A 25,406-nucleotide genomic window follows, 5' to 3' on the forward strand; every position below is an offset into this window, starting at 1 on the left:
AGGATGTGAATCGATGGACGGAATCTCAGAATGGGGCAGATGTATTAAGCCGGGCGAAGAGATAAACTGGAGATAAAGTGGAAGGAGATAACGCACCAGCCAATCAACTCCCAACTGTCATATTTCAAACACAGCTGATTGGCTGGTGCGTTATCTCCTTTCACTTTATCTCCAGTTTATCTCTTCGATAGGCTTAATACATCTGGCCCAATGTACGGTAAATCTTTATTTACGGAGGTCAGCGATGACCCACAGAGGGCAAACAATAAGAGTAAGACAATACAGTACCATACAGTACACAAGTAACAAATAGCACTACATCTCTCATCACAGCTACTGGTGCAAGGAATGCTGGGGAAATATTCAGCAGAAGGTGAAACATGTACCCATTAAATGTACAAGAACACATCTGTTGGCGTATTTATTTATTTATTTTTAATCCGCTATCTGTGTAACATTTCTATTTCAGGGCATTCTTAAGTCCAATGTCTCGATTATTATACGTGTTCGGCCAATCGCATTGGAGAATGAAAACGCCACCAATCCTGTGCAACTACCAAACAATTCTCTACAAAAACGAAAAACCTTTCTCCAGAAAATCCTTTATTATCCCGGCCTGAACATTCACAAAGGGCCAACGAAAAAGCCAGTGTATAAATTTCCAGGTTTGTCCCTGAACAAATGGTGACCCAGTAACCTTCTGACCTAAAAAGGTGACCGTTTGGTGCATTCTCAGACCGATTCTCCATCGCCATCTGCAAAGCAAAAGGGACAGATCTGATATTCCCAAGAGGAGACTGAAAGCAGACAATACAACTCTTCATATGAACAGCCAGCCGCCCCCTCTATCATCCCCTGATTAGGTCATTGTACCAGCTCCCCTTATACACCCGAGATGTGCAGATCAGAAAGTCACTAACACCCCCCTCTGACCGAAAACTTTGGGAACAGAAGCATGTTTTCACGCTTGCCTGGATTCCTTGGGCAGCTTTGCACCATCCTACACCGAGTATACACAGTATACACAGTGGCTGGTGGATAAAATCATGAATATTCCAGGATGCTCCAAAGAAATTCAAAGAACTTTTGTTATTGGAACACTCTGATCATGTATTAGGTTCAATATCTACTGTGTGCGATTCTTCTGCGCAATAGCTTTCACCTCCATTATTTATTATTACCAATTATTAATATCTCACACATGTACTCTATAGCACTGCACAGAGAATATCTGCCAATTCACATCAGTCCGTGCCCCAGTGCAGCTGCGAATAAATATTCCCTACCGCATGTACACGCACAAACTGATGGTGCCCATACACTTGTGCGATCAGAGTGCTTTTATCCCGCACCCGATGTCTCATGCCACTTACGATGACACATCGGGTGCTGGAAGCTGGGCTGGTGGGCGAAGCGGGTGGTAGGAGGGCTGGTGGCAGAATTTGAAAAAAAAAAACAATCAGAGGCCTCGCATTTGGGTAGACGCTGATTAGTTGAGAGAGCTCTCTCGGCCAATCAGAGGGCAGCCCAGTCTTTTTAAATGTTTTTTTTTTTTGTCTTCCAGTTCTGCCACCGACTACGGCTGCCCACCAACAAATCCTGCCACCCCCTCTGCTACACAGCCACCCACCAGCCCTCCTGCCGCTGCAGATCAGATTGTGAGCGATCGCACATGGTTAAAAACCAAATGCGATCGTACATGCAATGTGATAGATATTAAGTGCAGCACATAATATCTGGCGACAAGATATTCGACCGGCGCACCGGGCATCATGTCGGGTGACACATGCGATGGCATGCAATAGGTCATAGCGATTTATTGAATTCGCATGGATCGCATGCAATATCTCACATGTGTATGGGCACCATTACACACAATGCGATGGCCTGGATGAGAGGTACTGTACACTCTCCCCTCCTAACTGCCACTAACAGCAGAGTTGGCACCTGCCAAGGACAACTCATTTAACGATGCTGAGCAGTTTAATAAAACACTTCAATGATTTAATACACAATCACCTAAAAAGACACAAACAGTAACGTGCCACCTAGTGGTACTATCTCATACTTCTGTATATGAACTGGGGACCTCAAGCACCCAGCCCTACACTCATGAGAAGGCCATCGCTGCTACTGAAGATACAGCAATTATAAGAATGTTTTTGTTTCACTGTATAAAGTTCAGGAATTAAACCTGGCTCTTTGAATAGGAATGTTACATCGATGTACGTACTTTAGGCACCTCTTCTCGGGAGACGATCGTATTGTCGACACCACTTAGGTCGACAGTCATTCGGTCGACACCATTGAGTCGACAGGTGGCAAGGGTGACAGGTGTTTAGGTCGACATGGGTGAAGGTCGACAGGTGTCAAGGTCAACATGGGACAAGGTCGACATGGTTTTAGGTCGACACATCGTTAGGTCGACACAGGTTAGGTCAACAGGTCGGAAGGTCGACATGTTTCTTTTACTGTTTTTTTGAGCTGACATGTGCCGACAGGCGGTATTTCATGCCCTACCATCCACTAGGGAGTGGTGGGAGAATAAAATAGTGTGCCGAGCGCAGCGAGGCACCGTGCTCTAAGCATTGCGGGCGTAGCGAGTTGACTTCCAAGTGTGTCAATGTCGACTGTGTAAAAAAAACATGTCGACCTTCCGACCTGTTGACCTAACCCGTGTCGACCTAACACTATGTCGACCTAAAACCATGTCTACCTTGTCCCATGTCGACCTAGACACCTGTCAACCTTCCCACCTGTCGACACAACGGTGTCAACCTAATGACTGTCGACCTAAGTGGTGTCAACAATACGATCCACGCCCCTCTTCTCATGTATTTGCTTTAAATAAATAATCCTTACTTTTTAAAACTTTACAGAGAAAATCATTGTTGGAAATAAATGGTTTTGCATTTCTAGACCCTCTGCCAGCCTTCCCCAGCCACCAGAGGGATTTATCTCTTACACTGTCCTGCTTTTTAAATTTTAAGTCCCCTGCCTATTATTATTATTATTATTATTATTATTAAGATCTGCAGTTGCTAAAAAATAAAACTATAAATATAAAAAAAACACGCACAAGCACACTGCTCTTCTGCGACTCAAGACACAAATTAAAATGAGCCAATTAGCCAGGAAGCTCCTTGTTGGTCACATGATGTCAGAAGTACCGGAGGAGGGGGTTGGGTTACATGGAGAACATTCCAAAGCCTCTCTGCTCATCACAGTGTCACTGCTCCCAGCTTAGAAGCACTTGGAATGGGAGAATCTAGCATTTTTGAAGTGTTTGACTACCCCTTCCACCACTTCTAACACCCATTCACTGCTGTGTACATTAAGACATTGAGAAAAAAAATATACAGGTCTAAAAATAAAAAAAAAAGACTGCTTGTGAATGAGGTACCATAAAGATGGCTCCCTGTACAGCAGCCAATTACTGTAAAATGTATACAAACGCAAAATGGTAATTACAGTGCTCAATAATTATGTTAAAAACAGAAAGTTCCAAGCAGCATGTACATTTCCGGATGCAAGAAACCGGTTTATAAATCACCTTTAAACCACTACAACAAGAAAAAGACCTTTTCTCAATAATTAACAGGGGAAAAATGTCATTGTAATCTGCGCACCAGACACAGGACAAACATGAGTAACAGAAAGAGTGACTCAGTAGAAGCTCAGCAACTAAAGGGTACAGGAATGGTCTGTACTGCGCGGCTAGAACACTGGGACAGTTTATTCCACCTTATTAATAATGAAAAAAGAAAACGAAAAAAAAAAAAAAAAACACTGGTCGGTTCTATGTCCGGCGGAGGGTGGAGAAGTTCCTCTCTTGGCTAGAACAAGCATTTTACTGAATCGTAACTTACATGTTCTTCAGATCTGTACTCCATTGTTATGGTATGCGGTCTATTGGTCAACAGTCACAAGGTGGACTAGGGTGGCCAATCCCGGGATCGGAATCGGCGGGATCCCGGGATTTGGCCCCAAAAAGTCTGGGATTCCAATCCCGGGAGTATCCAATCCTTGGATTTCAGGATTCAGCGTCTGAGTACTCGTTCAGACGCTGCCCGGCTGTTCCCGACCCCGGTGTGCGGCCTGCGCAGCGTGCTGTCACAACTCCCACTCTGCTGCCACCCTTTCTCCTGGCCGCCTGCACGCCCCTTCTCCTGTCCGTCCGCCCGCCCCCCCCGCCTCTTCTCCCGTGACCACCCGACTGCCTCTTCTCTGGCTGCTGAGGAGGAGGTGCACGCGTCCGGAGGTATCGTGCACCTCCGAACCCACTCCACTCCTGGCCGCCCGCCTGCCTCCGAACCCACTCCACTCCCAGCCGCCTGTGCTTCCATGTATCCCTAGTGGATACATCGTAACACGGATGGTGTAATGGTTAGCATTACTGCCTCAAAGCACTGAGGAAATTTCCCACCATCCGCTAACTGTGCGGAGTTTGTATATTCTCTCCGTGCTCGCGTGGGTTTCCTCCGGGTACTCCAGTTTCCTTCCACAATCTAAGACTATATTGGGTGGTTGAACCCTAGAATGTGTGTTTGTGTGTGTGTGTGTGTGTGTGTATACACACGTAGATTGTAAACTCCTCTGCGGCAGGGACTGATGTGAGTGTTGAAATATTCTCTGCAGAATATGTATGCGCTATATAAGTAACTAGTAATAAATAATAATAACACATTAAAAAGGTAGACATGTATTAGATCGAGATGGTCAAAAGATCAACATGGTTAAAAAGGTCGTCATGGGTTTGTCACAATATTTTAAAATTGACTTGTTCGTACTTTACCATCCCAGTGGGAATAGAGTGAGAATATAATAGTGTGTCGAACACAGTAAGGCATCGTGCCCGAAGCATGGCGAGCGCAGCACACTTATGTCGACATAGACACCCAAAAAATATGAAAAAACTCATGTCAACCTTTTGACCATGTCTATCTAATGCACGTCAACCTTTTTACTGTCGGGCTATTCAATATGTGAGTCTGACAGTTGGAATCCCGGGCCGTTTTCGCCTGATCCGTCTGTAATTCGACAGTTGGAATACAATGTTTCGGCTGTCAAGTTTCGGAAAGTCCATCAGTCGGCGAAAACAGCCACGGATTGTGGAAAACCGTCCGTGAATTTGACAATCCACAGACGTTTCCGACAAAACCGATCTGACTTAAAAAAAAGTCAGATCTGACACCTTTCGAGGCTGGGAAATATCGGCACAGATTGAATACCCCCCTTAAACTTAAATGCCCACTCCTTATCCAATATGAACCATGAAACCAAAACACATTGTACAGTGTTTCACTAATATTCCCTGTTGCCCTGTTGAGAAGTCAAAGTATTCTATATGCCCTGATGGAATCTCGTGTATGTAAAAAAACAAAACCTCTCACGACAACATTGAACAGCAGCAATATGAGCTGCTGTGACTTCATAGATGTCAGTCACTCTAGCTACTATTAGTCATATACCTTACTGGGAATATTCCTGGTAGGCTACCTCTCCTGTGCAGCCGCCTACCCAGAGTAGTGGCCACATCACAATATCCATTGTGACATTGGTTAAACAGACCGGAATTGGTGCTATTTGGGTGTGTAATAACTTTTGGTTCCACTGAGGTGGGAATATTTGTGATATTCTGGGATTATGGAAACAAACTGTTTGTCTGCTTGATGTACGAGTTCAGGCTGCTGAGGGTGTGAGCTGCGAGGTCGGCAATGACAACTTATTTGACCCCAAGGCCTCTAATATTTTTTTTTTTCAATTGAAAATTGTCTTTACTTACTAATTGCTGTAGATTCTGCTTTGCACAGCTGTGTCCTCATACAACTAGCCTCAATAAGCCACGTGTGACATTATACGAATGGTGCAAGTGACTCGTCATGCGTAGGCGCCTTTGTTCCCCAAAAAAGCGATACCATTGTAACACACCAGGAGACTTTGCGAATTAATGTAATACACAACGCTTGTATATCTGTGTGCGACACTCTGTACATACAGTATGGGGCACAACAAAACTTAGCGTGGAACAAAACACACCCAGATCTTCAAGTGTCGCGTATCAAATAAATAACACTGTCAGGGATTTAGGAGGTCATTCTAGTTGGCTCTCTAAGTAGCACTTTTTTGCGTTTTAGAAAGCCTTGTAGGTACGCCCAGGAAACGCAGGGCGTTTGCATGCCAACGTGTACTGCCCCACCCTGTGCGAGTGCCACAGAGGCTATGCAAGTCTCCGAAGATACACATGTGTAGTACTAAAACATCGGTCCCCGGTTGCGAACACGCCAAGGACCAGACAAACCAGAATTACCTCCTTATTACATTGGTCTCTGGGGCTGGAATCTCAAGGTGTCATCAGCAGCTGTCCGGGAAATATTGGTGGCAGTTACACGGAAACTCCTCTATACCCCACTCACTGCAGCCTCTGTATAATGCTCCGCTCCTTACATCACAGCTTAGGGCTGAGAGACGGTGCCCCAGATAGGAACACCAACCAAGGAAGCCAGGGGCGGATCCAGGATAAAATGACAGGGGGGGCACCATGATATGCCAGTGTACATGCTAAGAGAGTGTCAGAGAGAGGGTGGGAATGGGATTAAAAATAGGCCCTGGCATTTAAAGTACGCAGGCCCACCATGGCGACAAAAGTGAAGGATGTAGTTGTGCGCACGCCCAAGGCACACTCTGGAAAAGGGGGTGTGGTCACTCAACAGGGGGCGTGTCCTTGAGTGTAGTGTACAAACACCATATACAACTTCTACACATTATGCAACAAAATACTAGACCCCATTTTACTTGCCCCTTACACATGATGCTAAATGGAATGAGCCAAAATTCACATAATGCCACACGGATTGAGACAAAATTCACATAATGCCACATGGATTGAGCCAAAATTCACATAATGTCACATGGATTGAGCCAAAATTCACATAATGCCACATGGATTGAGCCAAAATTCACATAATGCCACATGGATTGAGCCAAAATTCACATAATGCCACATGGATTGAGCCAAAATTCACATAATGCCACACGGATTGAGCCAAAATTCACATAATGTCACATGGATTGAGCCAAAATTCACATAATGTCACATGGATTGAGCCAAAATTCACATAATGCCACATGGATTGAGCCAAAATTCACATAATGCCACATGGATTGAGCCAAAATTCACATAATGCCACACGGATTGAGCCAGAATTCACATAATGCCACACAGATTAAGCCAAAATTCACAATACGCTTCATAAACAGGGACATTGTCCACCAAAGGCGCGCATTAAACATTTACACCATAATGTCCATTACACGTTAAGTTACACGCCATTATGTCCATTGTGTATTATGCCAAACACCATAATGCCTATTAAAAATTATGCTACATAAGTGCTGATTATCTACATGCTCATTGCCAAGGTTTCATGCTCATTGCCAGAGGTTAAATGCTCGTTGCCATGTGGGATTACATGCTCATTGCCAATTGGGAATAGATGCTCGTGGTAAATGGGGACAGCCGCTGCCAGGCAGAAGTGATAGCCATTGACAGTTGCAGAGCCTGGCTGTATTCAGAGCACTGCAGGTCCCGGCTATTTGAAATAATACCCCTTTCACACCAGAAAATGCATTCCCGGGTTGGCCCCTTTTACACCAGCCTAGTCCCTGCATTTTCTGGTGTGAGGATGAGAGAAAACCACCCCTCCCCCTCTTTAACCAGTTATCTCATTTAACCAACTGACCAATTTACATGAGACAAGTATCATATTGAAGAACATTTGAGTGGGCTTTAAATGATTTTGGTCCAGTGAAACTGGAACGTTTGGTTCCAGAGTAATCTGCCCTCAAAGAACATGAACAGCCATGAAATTACATCTCAAATATAACAAAAATCGGTTTACATGCAATATCTCTGGAACCGATTGACCGATATGGACCAGCCTGGTACCATATTGAAGGCCCAGCTTCTGTGATGCCAGGGGGGGAACTGGCAGCCATCGGAACATGGTGGGGGTCGGAATTGATGGGTCCCGTATTATCCTATGGGGAAAAGCGTTACAACTTTGCCAGGCGATATCTCCGGTTCCCAGGGGGCTAGACACACGGGGCTGGGCTCGTTGGAAAGCCCTGGTCCTCAGCTACAAAATAAATGACAGGGGGCACGTGCCCGGGTGCCCCTCCCCTGAATCCGCCACTGAAGTAAGCTAAAGAAACCTATAAACTCATCTGGAATCCGGGTGTCCGAAACAACCCGATAAAAGCAATTTATAAGGCGGAATCTCGGAGAAAGAAAGCGAAAGGAGAAGAAGCCTTTGTAAATAATCAATGTCAACTGTTTGGGCCTCGCAGTGTGAAATACATTATATCTGACATCTCTCCGCTGAGCGGGCTGGAGATTAGGACATCCCATCAGTGCTTCCAACTAATTGATCCATTTGCCGGAAAATGGTTTGACAGCAGGCACCGTCACATACATTCGCCCGAGGGCAAACGTCAATGGAAATGTCAGCGGCCTCCTGAGACTGATTGTAGGTAGCAGAACAGCATGTTCTCGGCGCCTGGGCAATGGGTGCGTGGGTACGGGGGGCAGCTGTGTGCACTTACATGAAGATGTGTGTGTGTGAGTGTGTATATACACACACTAATAAATCCTGTGCAGGAAGAGCCAGCGCTCAGCTAGCAGCCTGACGGTTTACATCTCAGGGGAAGGAACGGCCTCATATTTTCCACAGATCGCTCCAGGTTACAATCATGTTTGCAGACCGAGCGCGCCATAAGTGCCATTATACCCGGAACGCTGCAATGTAACCACCGCGGATTCTATAGGAAGCCGGGGATGGTGCAAACAACAGACTAGAGGATGGAGGATTATGGACTGTCAGAGGGACTGAACAAAGCTCTGCTTCTCTAATGACTCTGCAATAATGATGACTTGGCAGGAGCGCGGTTTACTTAAAGGAGGGGGGGGGGGAGGAGAAACCCGTAAGGCTGAGTTTATTTTTATAACTTTACTAAGCAGTAGCGTCTGAGCACTGCTCAGAAGTAGGAATACAACGGATTGATTCAGTAAAGCGGCTCTAGAAAAACACCGAGTTCCCCCCGGGCGATTTGGTAAATTAGTAATATGCAAATTAGGAGCACAAAATATAAAGTGTGCGCAGAGGCCGTTGCGGGAATGAGGCCCAGCTGGGACAGGGGGACAAGCTTTGTAGCTGTAAATAATATTGGGGCAATGTATAGAAGCTGGGAGGGAGATAAAGGGGGTGATTCAGGTTGGCTCTTAAAGAGTCTAATTCAGGCCGGGAACTGATGGTGCGGCTCTGCGCATGCGTATAGGTGGATATACGACTTCCACAGTCGCCGAGGCGTTCGCACAGAGGGGGACGGGAAGAAGGCGGACAGGGGGCTGGCATTGGCCCCCATGTGAACGCTGTGGTCACATGACAGTAAGTTCAGACCCGGGGTAAAATCATTTGCTGGTCAGCAGGGACCGGCTGTGTCAGCGTTTACATCAGTTTGCAGAGCGCGTATGCGGTCAGCAGCAGGGGGCGTGTATGCGGTCAGCAGCAGGGGGCGTGTATGCGGTCAGCAGCAGGGAGCGTGTATGCGGTCAGCAGCAGGGGGCGTGTATGCGGTCAGCAGCAGGGGGCGTGTATGCGGTCAGCAGCAGGGGGCGCGTATGCGGTCAGCAGCAGGGGGCGCGTATGCGGTCAGCAGCAGGGGGCGCGTATGCGGTCAGCAGCAGGGGGCGTGTATGCGGTCAGCAGCAGGGGGCGTGTATGCGGTCAGCAGCAGGGGGGCGTGTATGCGGTCAGCAGCAGGGGACGTGTATGCGGTCAGCAGCAGGGGGGCGTGTATGCGGTCAGCAGCAGGGGGGCGTGTATGCGGTCAGCAGCAGGGACCGTGTATGCGGTCAGCAGCAGGGGGTGTATATGCGGTCAGGAGCAGGGGGCGCGTATGCGGTCAGCAGCAGGGACGTGTATGCGGTCAGCAGCAGGGGGGCGTGTATGCGGTCAGCAGCAGGGGGCGTGTATGCGGTCAGCAGCAGGGGGCGTGTATGCGGTCAGCAGCAGGGGGGCGTGTATTCGCCCAGCAGGCGGTTAACCGCTGGATAAGCAGCAAATTTACACTGCTTACCTTACCGAGCCAACCAAAATAACCCCCAAATTCAAGAGGGGTTGAATATGGTACATCGAATGCGGTCCATTTACGTACGATGTGGCACTTTTCACACAATTTATCGGCCTGATGGGTCGGAATTGTTTTAGAAAGGGCCATATCGTACTAGTGCATGGGGGCCTTTAGTTCCATTTTACAGGCCGTGTTTGAAAAATGACAGGAGCTGAATGGCCGGTACTTTATCTCTCGACAATTTATCTCTCCCTCTCTAAACTGTGATAACTGATCCCCCTGTATCAGCTCTTGGTTATTAATAGGCATTTTGTTTGGAACATTGTTTGATTTCTAGGTGTCGGAGGTGATTTTTAGCCACACCCACATGGAGATGTGGCCACGCCCCCAGCCGTGACTCCTAGATCAGAGAATGGTGGGTAGGCAGCTTTACACACATGCGTTAACAAGAGTCCTGAATATCAGAGGCTCTCATGGACGCCTTTGATCATTCTGTTTGTACTGAATTGCATCAGTGTGTCATCAAAAAGGTAGAGATTCATCTGGTTACATCAAAGAATGTACATTATACATAAAATGCCTTCCATGCCCATTGGACAAAATAAGCGACACCCCTGACCAAACCACACCCACTATGGGATGAATCCCCTCCCCTTTCAAGCTCCAGGAATCCAGGACAGTGTGCAAGTCACTAGTGACATCACTAAGGCCTGGGTATACTGTATGTATGCCAATGCACATTGCAGTGTACATCATAGGCTGTCCCAAAAATATACGGACTCCACCCAGAAAGCGGCTGCTTCCACTGAACACGTGTTTATACTTACATTGCACCGTTTCTGTATTGCAAATACATGCACATTGCTTCTCCTTGTTTCATTAGCTCACAGTCAGGAAATGGAAACAGGCCAGTCCATGTCAACCCATTAGTGAGACAGCAACAATGGAAGCAAGGTTATAGATAAAAGCCAGCAAATCACAGCTAGAATATACAATTTATGGCTAGAGAGAGAATCTGCAGTACGGAGCTAAAAGGTATTCATATCGACAGAGCCATTATTTGCTTAAGTGGATTCTTCAGTCTCTTACATCCCCCTCCAGGGTGTAATCCTAGCAGGATACCGCCGGCATGCTTACACACAGATATTTAACCTACAACTCCAATTCAAAGCCTTCCTCTTGAAAGGTCCGCTGTACCGCCGGTGCTACTTTAAAGTATGTAATGTTTAGCATGCAATAAAGGAACATCATTGGAAAGCAGAATACACAGTGCTACTGGTATTACAGGTGCTGCGAGGATCCAGGGATTTGTCTGGGAACCAGAAGTCATTCCCTCTGGTGGGATAGATCAGGCTATAGCTTATGTACAGGTCTTTTTTATGCCAACCTAAGTAGGTGTATCACTAAAGGGTCACATGATGGTGGGTCCAAAGGGATTGGGGAGAACGTAAAGGCGCCAATCATATAAGCAACACTCATTATTACCTTTGTCTGATCATTCTCGCTAATGGTTTGTGCTCGTTAATGAACATGCATCAACTCTAGAAAATAAATACGTCAATCCTTCAATAAAGTGGAGACGTTGCCCGTAGCAACTAACCCACTTCTAACTGTGATTTTAAAGACTGTGCTAGATAAATTATACATAGACGCTGATTCAGGGAGACAAAGTGCCGTTGCCCATAGCAACCAATAAGCTTTATATACATATCTCTCAGTGCAAAGCTATTCCTTGGGTACAGCTGAAATTTAGAGCAGGGTTCCAGGGACAAATAAATGCAAAAGGCTGTTTCTGACAGAGGGCTCGTTCAAGCCAACAACTGTTTTTGAATGCAGTGATCCACCCAGTAAGAGGACATGATGAGAAGCTGGAAAAAAGTATGGCCATAGCACAGGTGAGCAATCTGATCAGACCACAAGACCAAATCTGTAGGAGATAGAAGTTATAATAGATGTAGATACGTTTAAACATACTTACCAACTCCCAGAATGTTGTAGACCAGGGGTGGCCAAACCTTTCCTCAAGGTCTACCAACAGTCCATGTATATAAGGCCACCTGGGGATCTATAGTAGGAATGAATGCAGCATGTATAAAAATGTGACAGTTAGTAATGACTACAGCTGTGCACCAGCTAGGTGATCTGGGTCATGTGACAGTTAGTAATGACTTCAGCTGTGCACCAGCTAGGGAGTCTGGCGAATGTGACCGTTAGTAATGACTACAGCTGTGCACCAGCTAGGTGATGGGGGTCATGTGACAGTTAGTAATGACTACAGCTGTGCACTGGGCCGTTGCTAGACAATTTAGCTCCCAGGGCGAAGAAATAAAAATGCCCCCCCCCCCCCCCCCCGAACAAATACATAATATGGTATCAAAGAAATTGTGTGCGCCTAAGGCGCGCGCCGAAATAGGGAGTGTGGCTTAATTTAAAAAAGGGTGTGGCCTAATATAAGGGCGTGGTCTCGCAGGAAAACAATTACCTTACATCACACTTTTGCATCCTGCATGACCAGACATTGGTTACCGCAGGAATTGTCATTGTCCTCCCGCACTTAAGTTGGCCGGCTGAAGGCCACACAGTGACCTAGTACGCCTCACAGATCAAGGCCAAACAATGACAGGCTACTTAAATCATTAAAACACTATTTATCCGTGATGACAATTACACATTACGCCGCACACTGTGATGACAATTACATATTACACCGCACACCGTGATGACAATTATACATTATGTCGCACACCGTGATGACAATTACACATTATGTCGCACACCGTGACGACAATTACACATTATGTCGCACACCGTGATGCCCATTAGACCCCACACTGTGATGCCCATTACACATTATGCCCCACATGCCGCTGACACACAACTGATGCCATTTACTAATATGCCCCCACAGTGCCACATATGCCCCCACAGTGCCACAAATATATACCCCCACAGTGCCACACAGATGCCCCCACAGTGCCAGATATGCCCCCACAGCGCCACAAATATATGCCCCCACAGTGCCGCACATGCCCCCACAGTGCCACATTTATGCCCCCACAGTGCCACACATATGCCCCCACAGTGACAAAAATGCCCCCACAGCACCACACAGATATGCCCCCACAGTGCCAAACTCACTCTGGGTGTCCCCTGCTCCCATCGCCCCTGCCGAGTCTGCCTCTGCTGCTGCTGTTGCTTCCTTGGGAGGGGAGCAGAGCACATTGCGCCGCTGTCCTTCCCCTTCACTGGGTACCTGAGCAGTCAGCCATTCATACCTCGCGGGCTGGCTCCTTATTGGCTGCCAGCCCGCGAGCTCTGATAGGCTGACAGCTGAGCCCAGTGACAGTGTGAGCGAGGAAGAAGGAGAGACGCGCGATGCGTTCCCCTCCCTGTCTCTTCCCTCTCAACCGCTGCTTGTGTGTGGATATGGACGCCGGGGAGGAGGGGGGAGGAGGCTGCGGCGGCGGCATTGGGGGAGCTGCAGGGCGCCCTGGCTGTTACACAGAGGCGGACAAGCCGTGCGGCGCCCCGGGCTGCTGCACGGCGTGTCCGCCTTTAGAAACGGCCCTGGCTGTGCACCAGCTAGGTGATCTGGGTCATGTGACAGTTAGTAATGGACTACAGCTGTGCAACAGCTAGGGGGTTTGGAAAAAGTGTACCGTTGGGCCACCCCTGTCATAGAGGTTTCCTGTTTTACAGTGGGTGTCCCCCAGTGGCGGTGCTGCAGTACAGATTAACATTCAAATAGGGAAGCCACACCAACTGCCTGTGAGTCGGTGATGTGTGGCAGTTGGTGTGGCTACCCTTTATGAATTTTGAATGGTGCGGTGACCCTTTCTCTGCAACTGCCACTGGTGGCCTCACATATTGGCCGGGCGCTGAGCCAAACAGAGGAGCAGTGGGCGGAGTTACAACTTCATGATAAGGCGATTTGCATTTTACAGTGGTGGGCTGGGTGTTGCAGCACAAGTTCTGCCCATCCCTAGCATCCTGGAGCTACCTTTGGCACCTCCAGAAGGGTGCATTTAACACTGGCGCCGCATACAGTATTTGGTTTTCCCGTGTAAAGAACTACCAGGCTCTTGCCAAGCTAAAGCGGTGAAGTAGGCTCTACCTGAAGACTCGTTACTACATTTGGACATTTAAACATGAATTCCCTCAAGAAAACAGAAATATAATTGGATTACTTAAATGGAAGAGAACATGAATTTTCTGCCTATGAAACACATCTTTTCCTTTTCATTTTGAGGATTAGGATATAGGATATGGGAAGCGGTTCACACTAGGGTCTTTAGGGGAATCTTCTAAAATGCAGAACCCGGCAGTACGACTCTCTGAGGCAGCCCAGTGATCCTAGCCTGGAGAGGTAAGGGTTAAAGGCAGATTTAAAAAAAAAAAAATTTAAAACCAGTAATAAAAGTTTTCGCCAGTGGTAAAAAAAATGCTTTATGTAAATAGCAAAGTATTTTTATTATTAATTTGCTTCTATATAACATTACATGTATTGTCACGGGACATGTTCTGCCCATTGTATCCAACTAATGGATGTACCCTATACCATAGTTGCCTACCCTCTTGCATTCTGCAGGAGACTCCCTGAAATAGGAGCAATCTCCCACTCTCCCTCATTAGTCTAGCAATCTCCCTCATGTCACCTAGCCCACATTACACTGTTACATCATAGTTACCTCCCCATCTGCATTCTGCAGGAGACACCCTGAAATAGCAGCAATCCCCCTCTCTCCCTCATTAGTCTAGCAATCTCCCTCATTTCACCTAGCACACATTGTACTGTTACATCATAGTTACCTCCCCTCCTCCATTCTGCAGGAGACTCCCTGACATAACAGCAATCTCCCTCTCTCCCTCATTAGTCTAGCCATCTCCCTCATGTCACCTAGCCCACATTACACTGTTATATTTTTTGGGGAAAAGGAATGAGATAAAGATACATTTACATTGAATCATCAGCACCATTTCCCAGCACTTTACCAAGTATAGTATCTCTTACTAACTGCTTTGGGGCTCATCTACATTTGGATAGAAGTAATTTTAAAACATTCCTGTCAGATGTAGCAGTACACACCCACGCTTCTAGGTGCCACATTCACAATCTCTCCATATATGGAACTAGACACGCCCTTTGAGTGGAGCATGACACGCCCCCTCAATGGGGCGCTGTGAAAAATTCTATTACCAACTATAATCTCCCTGAAACTAGTTTTTCAAAAGCAGGCAAGTATGATCTATACTAGTCTGGGCCAGGATGGAAATGCTTCCAGAATGTGCGTGTTTAGAAAGATACCTTAATTAGTTAATTAATCAGAAGAGCTCCGTGTACTAAAGTAAACCAATTACAACAAAGCAATTAGGAAAGGATTGTAAAGAACCATGAATGAGCTTATTATAGCATCTGGCAAATGAATCTTCATGGTAACTTCAGCGTAATATTTATCAAAGTCTTACTACAGAAGTAATGCTATGCGTTCTCGCACTGTCCAATCAGCTGGAGCATTGTATAATGTACCGGGCGACTAATTCGCATTGCTACTGATGTATATGGGTCAGGTTATAAACGGTACAGTGTATGGGGGGCGTTCCTGTCCGGTCACTGGACGTTATTACTGTGATCCTTTATTTATATGGCACTACAGGGTTCCGTAGCAGCTTACAAACTACATAAACAATATGAACAACAGAAGAAGAAAAAAAATGACGTATGTGCGCGATTTAACAGCAGTGGCCATTTTGGCGGTCCAGTGCAGGACTCCGGAGACGCGAGTATTTAAAAATGTGTGCAGAGGCCTGTGTTCACCTCATACATTGCGACATTATAGAAAAACTCCCATACAGTACAGAACATTGCAGATCCCGGACATGGGTGATAAACATCTCTGCATCAGCGATCATAGTACTGAAGTAAGCTGCAGGGCGGCAGAGCCAAAAGTTTAGGTGCCACTGAAGGCAGTGGGGAGAAATTGACGGTATCAGAAAAACTCATGGGGGCAGAGGGCCCTGCTCGTTTGATTTTACTTTCTAAATGGTAGAACGTCACCAAACAATTCTGGCATCTATAAATAGAAGCTTCAGGTTAGCATCTGTGTTCAAGCATGGAAATACCTCATGCGTAATGGTGGAGTTTAATACATTAGTACTTGTACAAATGAAAGCAGCCATAGCTGACTAGCTTTTTTTTGTGTGCAGAAGAACCACAGCTGTATGAGGAATCCACATTTAATGCAGTGTTTTGGACTGATTTAAAGATATAAAACTGAAAAAGTTTAGGAAGTTCAAGAAGCACCACACACACACACACGTTGTCCAGAACTTACTGGGACGGTTGTCCCTGACCTGGCAGCACATACACTGGGGCCCAACAGCCGCCCAGGGGGAACTGTGGAACAGGAATTTAGAAGGAGAAAACATAAATAGCCAGACAAGGCAAAGGTTAAGATTAAAATGGGATCAGTGAGAAAGGCTGAAAAGAATGGAACTCTGTGGAAAGCGTATCTGCGGAGTGAAAAGTTCATGGCTGTTAACTGGCGGTAAATCCCGGCTTAATAATCCCAGGTCACAGAGGAACGTGCCCGCCTGCAGCGGGGGCGCAGAAAGCTGAACGAGCTTCCACAGTTGGGGCCTACAACTTTTATCCAGGGTTTGTGCAGCATTGGCATGTAAAGGCTGGGGTCTGGTCTTCAACGGAAAAAGAAGGAAAGATTTGGAAGGGCCGAGAGTGAAGGGTTAGTACCCGGTTGCGGTCTCATTTCAGCTGGTCTGGCACAGGGCCTTACATTCGGTCATATATAGCTGCCGGCACCGGCATTTCTGCTTGTAGCCCCCTGAGCTGGTGAGCTGAAATGGGCAAACAACTGGCACTTTTCAGTCAAGCCCAGAACTTTAGTTGGGTTTAGCCATTTTACATGCACTGCCCTAAAAAAAAAAAAAACACTTGAAAAACACACCCCAATATCCCTTCATTTTAGACAGATTGGGAAAACAACATTTTAATTGCCCCCGATGATGGGATACGGTCACTAAGTCTACAACAACTAGGTCAACATGACTGAAGGTCGACAGGGTCATTAGGTCGACATGGGGAAAGTTGACAATCAAAAGGTCGACATGGGGTTTTTCACCTTTTTTTTTGAGCCGACATGTGCCGACAGGCGGTTATTTCATGCCCTACCATCCACCAGGGCGTGGTGGGAGAATAAAATAGTGTGCAGAGCCATGCGAGGGGACGAGGTGCACTTTTTAGTGTCCATGTAGATTGTGTCGACATTCGGGACAAAAAATGGTGAAAAAACCCTATGTCGACCTTCCCCAGGTCTAAGATATCAAAAAGAAGTCCATAAAACACCACTCACCTTGCATGGAGGTTGGCATGAGATTCTTGTCTTGGCGTCAGAATGTTTTTAGGTTGGGCGGCCATATTGTAATTTTGGCACCCCTAAATCACTGAAGGTCACCATATCAGGGGTAGCTGGAGTACTGGAGGCACCTTTGAAAAGACTGGCCAGATGCGGATTGGCTGAGAGAATTCAGCCAATCAGCGTCGGGCCAGTCTTTTCAAATTCAGCAGCTCTTACCTCCCGCTGCCCGGCAAATAGCACTACAAGCTCTCTGCCCCCCCCCTGCCCGGACACCGCTGCCTGCATCTAGGCAAGGTGAGGAGGGGGAGAGGGAGAGAGGGGGCCCACTGAATTATTTTGCCCAGGGGTCCGGGCAAATGTTAAGACGGCCCTGGTCTAACCAGCAGGATGAATTGCATCATAGACTCCAGAGTTCCCAGACTTTTTTGTTTCTTGTTTAAGTTTGGTCGTCTACAGAAGTGGTTCTCAACCTTGGTCCTCAAGGACCCCAACAGTGCACATTTTCCAGGTCTCCTGGCAGTTGCACAGGTGCACTCATTATTCAATGACACATATTAAAAGATCACTAATTATTTCACCTGTGATTGTGTGTGGAGACCTGGAAAACGTGCACTGTTGGGGGTCCTTGAGGACCAAGGATGAGAACCACTGCTCTACAGCAGCGTTCCCAACTTCAACCCTCAGGGACCCCTAACAGTGAACTCCTTACAGCTCTCCTGGTTGGTACGCAGGTATATCCATTACCAGCTGGCACATTTTACAAGAGCCACAGGTGGTGCTTATTATGTAACTTGTGAGGAGCTCTGTAATACATGCTGTTAGGGGACCCTGAGGACCGGGGCCGGGAGACACTGATTCCATTGTTTTGTGATTCTGCAAAAGGAAAAAAAAAACCCATACATGTGCAATATCCCATAGTTTAATAAGGCAGCCGCCCCAATGGGCGAGATTCTGCTGCACAATCCTGATCCTTGGAGTTCAAAGGGGAAATAATTTACCGTCCAAAAGATAAAACCGTACAATGAAATAGGCACCGCACAGTTTTGGTTTGTATGGATATGTGGCATATTATAAGTTGGTTTGATTTTCCAATAAGGCCGGCTGTAAGATATGCATTACAACGCTGTTAAGTATCTCTGAGAACTGCACATTGAGATCAGATCAGATTATATATATATAGATATATATATATATCTATATATATATAGTAGGAGGTCCGGCACTCCTCACCTGCCCCTGCTTCACTGGATAGCTTGACCTGGGTGCCCGCTGATCGCTGGCTGCACCAGCGCTTGTCAGATAGCGTGTAAGAAAAAGCGTCACTCCAGGTACTAGTTCAAAATAGTAGTTTACTGCGCGTTTCGCTGTGTTGGCCCACAGCTTTATCAAGCTTTATCACCTTGATAAAGCTGTGGGCCAACACAGCGAAACGCATTGGTGTTTATTGGACCACCTTTGGAGAGAGGGATTCACCCTGAAGATTGGTTGACCACCTGCTGCATCATTTATCTGATCCTGTCCAAAGCATTTGCTACACTGGAACCGTAAGAGGCCTACTCATCCTGAACGCCATTTCAATCTATGGATACCCCGGGCTGGCTATAACAAATCTATTGCCAACGGGTGGACTTCCAAGGCAACATACAGGACTTACTAACTTGCAAACGGCCCTATTAATACGGACGTTCCTATACCATCTTATGGACACAAGCCCCTGGATCAGAGCAGGTCATATCAACTATTATTGGTGACTATACTAAAACCCTCCATAACAGGTCCATTGCTCTTAATTAATTACTTATGTGTTTTTTATATTTTTTTATTGTCTATTTTGATTATATTGTGAGGAATTAATTATGTATATTTTCTATTAAATATTTTAAATTGATGCAAGCACTTAAATTTGTATTTCTTTGAGCGCCGATTCATTTTGTCTTGTTGTTTTCGGATGAATAACAATGTTTGCTTGGCAATTGTCACACCTATTTTGACAAATTCAATTGGCACTCGAAGGGTTAAACAAACTAGGCTGGGATCAAGTTTAAAAAAAAAAGTAAGTTATTTGCAGATTAAGGGGTCAATCCTACTGCAGCCGACACACAAAAATATTCAGAGAATTATGGGGCATTTTTGTGCGAATCTCGGACGCCGTATATTGCATCCACGATGATTCTCATCTGCAAAATCGTCACGGCTAATTGGACTAACGGCCCCCATACTCACTATCACCGTTCGCTTTCACAAACCGCAGGTTAGTAGATCACCCTCTTATATTTGAAGGGAAATTTAAATAAAAAAGTTAATATGAAGCTGTCCAGCATTTGTGGGCTACATGCAAAATCAGGCAGCATTTACCCTGCATGCAAATAAATAAACGAATGTGTTTGCAGGATGTTTCGTTACAGGAGGAAAGTTACTTGCTTCGTTTAGTTTTCTTAGTTCCCAACTGAAAATCAGCCCCTAGAACTGGGCCAGGTGGGAAACCAATGTACTGTATAACTCAGATCTATAATGCATTGAACAGAATCCCTGTAAATGTAAAACTGGGGAAAGGGGTTTGACAGCTTTTTAAAGGTACTTAATGTTAGTAACCACGCAAAGCTTTTATACGCACCATTTGTGGACTTTTTCCTGTATGGACACTGCAGAGTAACAGAAACCCCATTTAGCGGACCTGGCTCAATCAGTCTCATTTCTAATAATACCCCCGCCATCTCATGTAACCTCCGTATGCCCTCCGGAGAGCTAAGTAAATTGCTCCACTGACATAGTCATGAACCTTTATGTCAAAAGCCGCAATGTTTTTACTACTTAATCGCTGGTTAAGCACCGCAGTGCTGAGCTGTATCCTACACAAAGTCATCCTTATAAAGTATAAGAGTGCTCATCCCCCTTCACAATTTCCCAATTTGAAAAAAATAAAATTCTATCAGGAAATCCTTTGATGGTGACGAATGGATTTGCAGCTAATCGCAGACCTTGCACAGGGTGGCATTTCTCTCTGGCTGGGCAAGGTATACCTGATTGCAGGGCTCTACAAAGTAGCGGCCGTGCGATCAGGTCTGAATAACCCTCTCTATCGCTAACCATGCATGCGCCCGTGGGAAGTTAGCGATCCCCCCCAGTCCTAATAATAATACATGAAATCAGACTATGGGCGGGATGTATTAACATACATCACCGCCCTTCGCACTGCAGCCGCCGCGATGCTGCTGCATATTTACTAACATATGCAGCCAGCATCGGGTTGCGGTGACCGAGACCCCCGCGATACCTGTGATGTGGGCTGCGGGGGTCTCCGTCACCTCCCGGCGGCTGGCAGCGTCCCCCTGCGTCTCCTCCTCCCCCCTGAAGCCGGATGTCCTCCCGGCTGTCACACCAGGGGGAGGAGGAGATTTTGGAGGACGGGAGGGGGGGGGGCGCGGATGTTGTACGGCGGGAGGCGAAAGAAGCCCATAGGCTTCTATAGGGTATCGCCACCCAGGGGGTGGCGATACCCAGCCTTGCGAAAACGGGGCGGACGGGGATTGATACATAGGAAAATGCCGTAAAACGAGGGTTTTACGGCATTTTCCCTTTAGTAAATCTCGCCCTATATCATCAGCGACTGCATGTTCAGCGGGAGCGCGGGTGACGTCACTGAGCGTTATCGTTCAGTGTGCTAGTGCTACATCGTTCATCCGGTCGCACCACCGATATCATTAATTCATAATTGCTGTTCTCTGATCTAACAGATCCCTTTATCTGGCCCAGAACAAGACATCGTGGGCATCCCTGCTTAGAGTCTTAAGCACCCCCCCCCCATACACTGAGCCAATTTGGTCCGATTTTCGGCCAACTGCGACCAATCGGGCCATTAAATCTGACCAAATCGGCTGCCCCTGACATGCAGTCGGGTCCGAAGCGCATCCACTACCGGGAACGTACTTATTATGTGAAATATGTTTTTTTTTTATACAAGGCAGCACCTTAAAAAGCGACATGGATATCGGTAGAAACCCTTATCCAAAAGATAGGGTGCACAGAATGTTATTTAAATGCAACACATACAGAAGGCCTCTGAACAAGCTGGTGTTCCAGAGAACAAATCTAGCGATACAATAATGATTATTTTAGCATTTAACTGACCCTATGACATTTAACTAGCATGAATAAATAGGTTTGAATAAATTACTGCTGGATATGTCCCTATGTAATGAGAAAATGCAAATCAAACTTGCAGAAGAAGAACAGTTGGGACTTTGGAAATGCAAAAAAAAATTTTTATCAAGCTACATAATCTCTAAATATCTACCAATGCGTCTCTCTTCTGCACGAATCACTAGCTCCCATTCACTATTACAGGACTTTCATCGGGCTGCTCCCATCCTATGGAATGCCCTTCCACGCACAATAAGACTCTCCGCTAGCCTCCAAACTTTCAAGCGTTCCCTGAAAACTCACCTCTTCAGGCAAGCCTATCATATTTAAGTTCTACACCAGTGGTTCCCAAACTGTGTGCCGTGGCTCCCTGGGGTGCCGTGGGACACTTGCAGGGGTGCCACGGGTTGGTGGTCCAGGACCAATTCAAGTTATTTATTATCAATTATTTATGGACAAAACCAGAGCTGGTGGCTGCCAATAATAAAATATGTGTACAAACAGAAGCACATTCTGCCCTTTACCACATAATGGAACCTAAAAATAACAAATAAACACAGTCTACTTCATTTTATATTTATTTTTCTGCATTTTTGGGGGCCTAGGGGTGCCCTGGAAAAATTCTGATGCTCTAGGGTGCCGTGATTCAAAAAAGATTGGGAACCCCTGTTCTACACGCATAACCCTCAGAGGCACTTATGTATTATATAGCTTCCCTTCTGGACTTGTAACTTGGTGGGACTGCTATGCTATTACTGGGGCCTGTCCTTGTGTTTCCCTACTGTATCCCTATAGACTGTAAGCTTGCAGCAAGGCCCTCCAACCTCCAAGTCTGTCTGTTGTTACCCAGTTTATTCTATCACTGTCTACTATTGTAAAGCTCAACGGAATCTGCTGCGCTATATAAGAAACTGGAAATAAATAAATTACAGTTCCAAATTTCTACTTATTTACGGGTGGGAGCAATGGTTTCCAAACTGGGTGCCTTAGGTTGACTAGACTAGGATCAATTCAAATGATGGTCAGTATAATAGGCAAAACCAGTGCTGGTGGGTTCCATATGTGGACAAACAGAAGTCAATCCTAACCCTCACCACATAACTGACCCTAACAATGGCCTATAACACAATATTTATTTATTACCAGTTTCTTATATAGCGCACACATATTCCGCAGCACTTTACAGAGTACAGTTGAACATTCACATCAGTCCCTGCCCCAGTGGAGCTTACAATCTATATTCCCTACCACATGTACATGCACACACAGACATTCTAGGGTTAATTTAGTTGGGAACCAATTAACCTACCTGTATATTTTTGGATTGTGGGAGGAAGCCGGAGTACCCATAGGAAACCCACGCAAGTACGGGGAGAATATACAAACTCTGCACAGTTAGGGCCATGGTGGGAATAGAACCCATGACCTCAGCGCTGTGAGGCAGTAATGCTAACCATTACACCCTCCGTACGCCCCAATATATTCACTTTAGATTTTATTCTTAATTTGTCAATACAAAACCTTTGGCTTAGGGGCGCCGAGAAAAAAATCCTGATACTGTAGGGCGCCGTGTTTCAAAAAAGTTTGGGAACCTCTGCATTGGAGTGATCTTATAATGGAATGTATATGATGGTCAGATGCTTAGCTACTGTTCTCCTACGGTCCTAGAACCGCTTGGTGGAATCGTCTCTAAAGTTCTGGATAAACAGAAGACCAGTCCAGAACTCCGACACCGCTAACAATGTGGTTCCAGCTGATATATCTACAGAGATTACAGTGTTCCAGTTGATAGATCTACCCCAAAAACCTGGCATGCAATAGGTTGACAGCGTCAAAAGGTCGACAGGGTCAAAAGTTCAACATGCAATAGGTCAAGAGGAGTTTCATGCTTTTTTTTTCTTTTCTTTTTTTTTTACCGGCTTGTACTTTCTTCACCATCGATGTCGGCATAGAGCTTGCTGACCATGCGAGAGTACGCGTTTCACTAATTGGGGCTCCATTTCGACATGGACACCCCAAATTTTTTTTTCAATCATGTCGACCATTTTATGTGTGTTTTTTCATGTTGACAAAGTCGGCAGCCATTCCATTTAAATTGTACAGCATATAGCCCAGATCAAGACCGTCCGCTGCAAGAAAAATCATGGCGATTGTAGGTACAGTAAAAAAAAAAAGAATAGTAATAATAAAAACAAACTGAATATTTTGCAGCTAGCTTTTATGGAGGGCATGCTGGTTCTAGTAGTGCCATATGGAGAGTCTAGGGGCGACTACAGGCGAGTTGGCTTTCCATATAGATCTATTTTTGTATGTGCTATTATCATGTAGAATAACAGCATGAAATGTTATGTCTCGGATTGTGTGCAGCCACCATGCAGAGTTAGGGACCACCAGTACCAGGAAATCCTTACCGAGACCTGGTGGTCTACGCAAATATATGTAACTAAAGCCCCTAACAAACTAGAGGAGGCATGTCCAAACTATAGCCCTCCAGCTGTTGTGAAACTACCAAGTCCCATCATGCCTTGCCACAGTTTTGCCATTAGAGAATGCTAAAAATGTGGCAAGGCATGCTGGGATGTGTAGTTTCACAACAGCTGGAGGGCCACAGTTTGGACATGCCTAATACTGTCACTCAGAAAGGGACTTTGGAGCGATATTTATCACAGTGTTGCCGAGTGTGCACACTCAATATCGGTAATAACCCCAGCTGTATGCTGAACATGTAGGTCAATGTGGCTATATAGCCAACAACCTCATGTTCAGCAGGTCCCAGCAACGTCACTGAATGATATCAATTACCGATATCGATACATCATGGTAGCCATTTTGACAGTGAATAAATGGCGTTTATGGCTACGCTTGGGGGTTTGTCACAATATTATTGTACAAAAATAAACAGTATTTTATGTAAATTCTGCTGGAAGTCCGGTAGTACTGTTGTCCCATCGCCAATTTAAAAAAAATCTGCTCATTCAGCTCCGGGGACACTGAGGAGAAATGTAGGCGGAGCTCAGCTTCACGAGGATAGTCTCTGCCACCCGCGACTGTGTTACTATGCAACGTAGTCGCAGATTCAGACCCAGGGATACAGAATGAAGATGTATGCCGAGCTTAGCCCACCCCTTAAGCTGGCCACACGCTACGGCAGGGCTGGGCAATTGCGGCCCTCCAGATGTTGATGAACTACACATCCCAGGATGCTTTGCATTAGTTTTGCTATGTGGCCATGCTGAAACTGATGCAAGGCATGCTGGGATGTGTAGTTCATCAACATCTGGAGGGCCACAATTGCCCAGCCCTGCGCTACGGTGATACATCACAGCAGTGTATGGGCCAGCCAATCCCCAGCAAGCCGCCCGGGACCTTCCCAGGCGGCACGATCTCATGCGAGCCATGTTCCCTGCCGCTGGGAGGAGGGTTCGAGGTTGGACTCAGGGCCGATGCCCACGGGACCGAACATTTGACCCAATGGGTCATCAAAGACATCCAATTTGGGCCGATTTCATGGCCCGATCCGTCGGGACTGGGTGAAATCGGCCCAAATCGCGGTACTGTATGGTGGCCTTTACAGATCTATGCTCAGCATACTGTTCCTGATCTGTATTCATCGATAATGTAGCCCAGTACTGTACATTAATTCATTATTATATTTTGTTATTTTACCTTATATTGTACATGACCTTTATCTAATTTCCACTGGACCGTTTTTTGTTTTTTTTTGTATACTTGTTCTTTATTTGTTATCTTGTACACACAAAC

At 46.1% G+C, this 25,406-nt stretch overlaps 1 protein-coding gene across 4 annotated transcripts in view; it reads right to left on the minus strand.

Moving 5' to 3' along the window:
- Window positions 1–25,406, minus strand: part of CTBP1 (C-terminal binding protein 1) — a 392,310-nt gene that overhangs the window by 98,878 nt on the left and 268,026 nt on the right. The gene's annotated exons all lie outside the window — the stretch shown is intronic.

Source organism: Crinia signifera, chromosome 1, assembly GCF_055691185.1.
Source record: "Crinia signifera chromosome 1, ASM5569118v1, whole genome shotgun sequence".
NCBI lineage: Eukaryota > Metazoa > Chordata > Amphibia > Anura > Myobatrachidae > Crinia > Crinia signifera.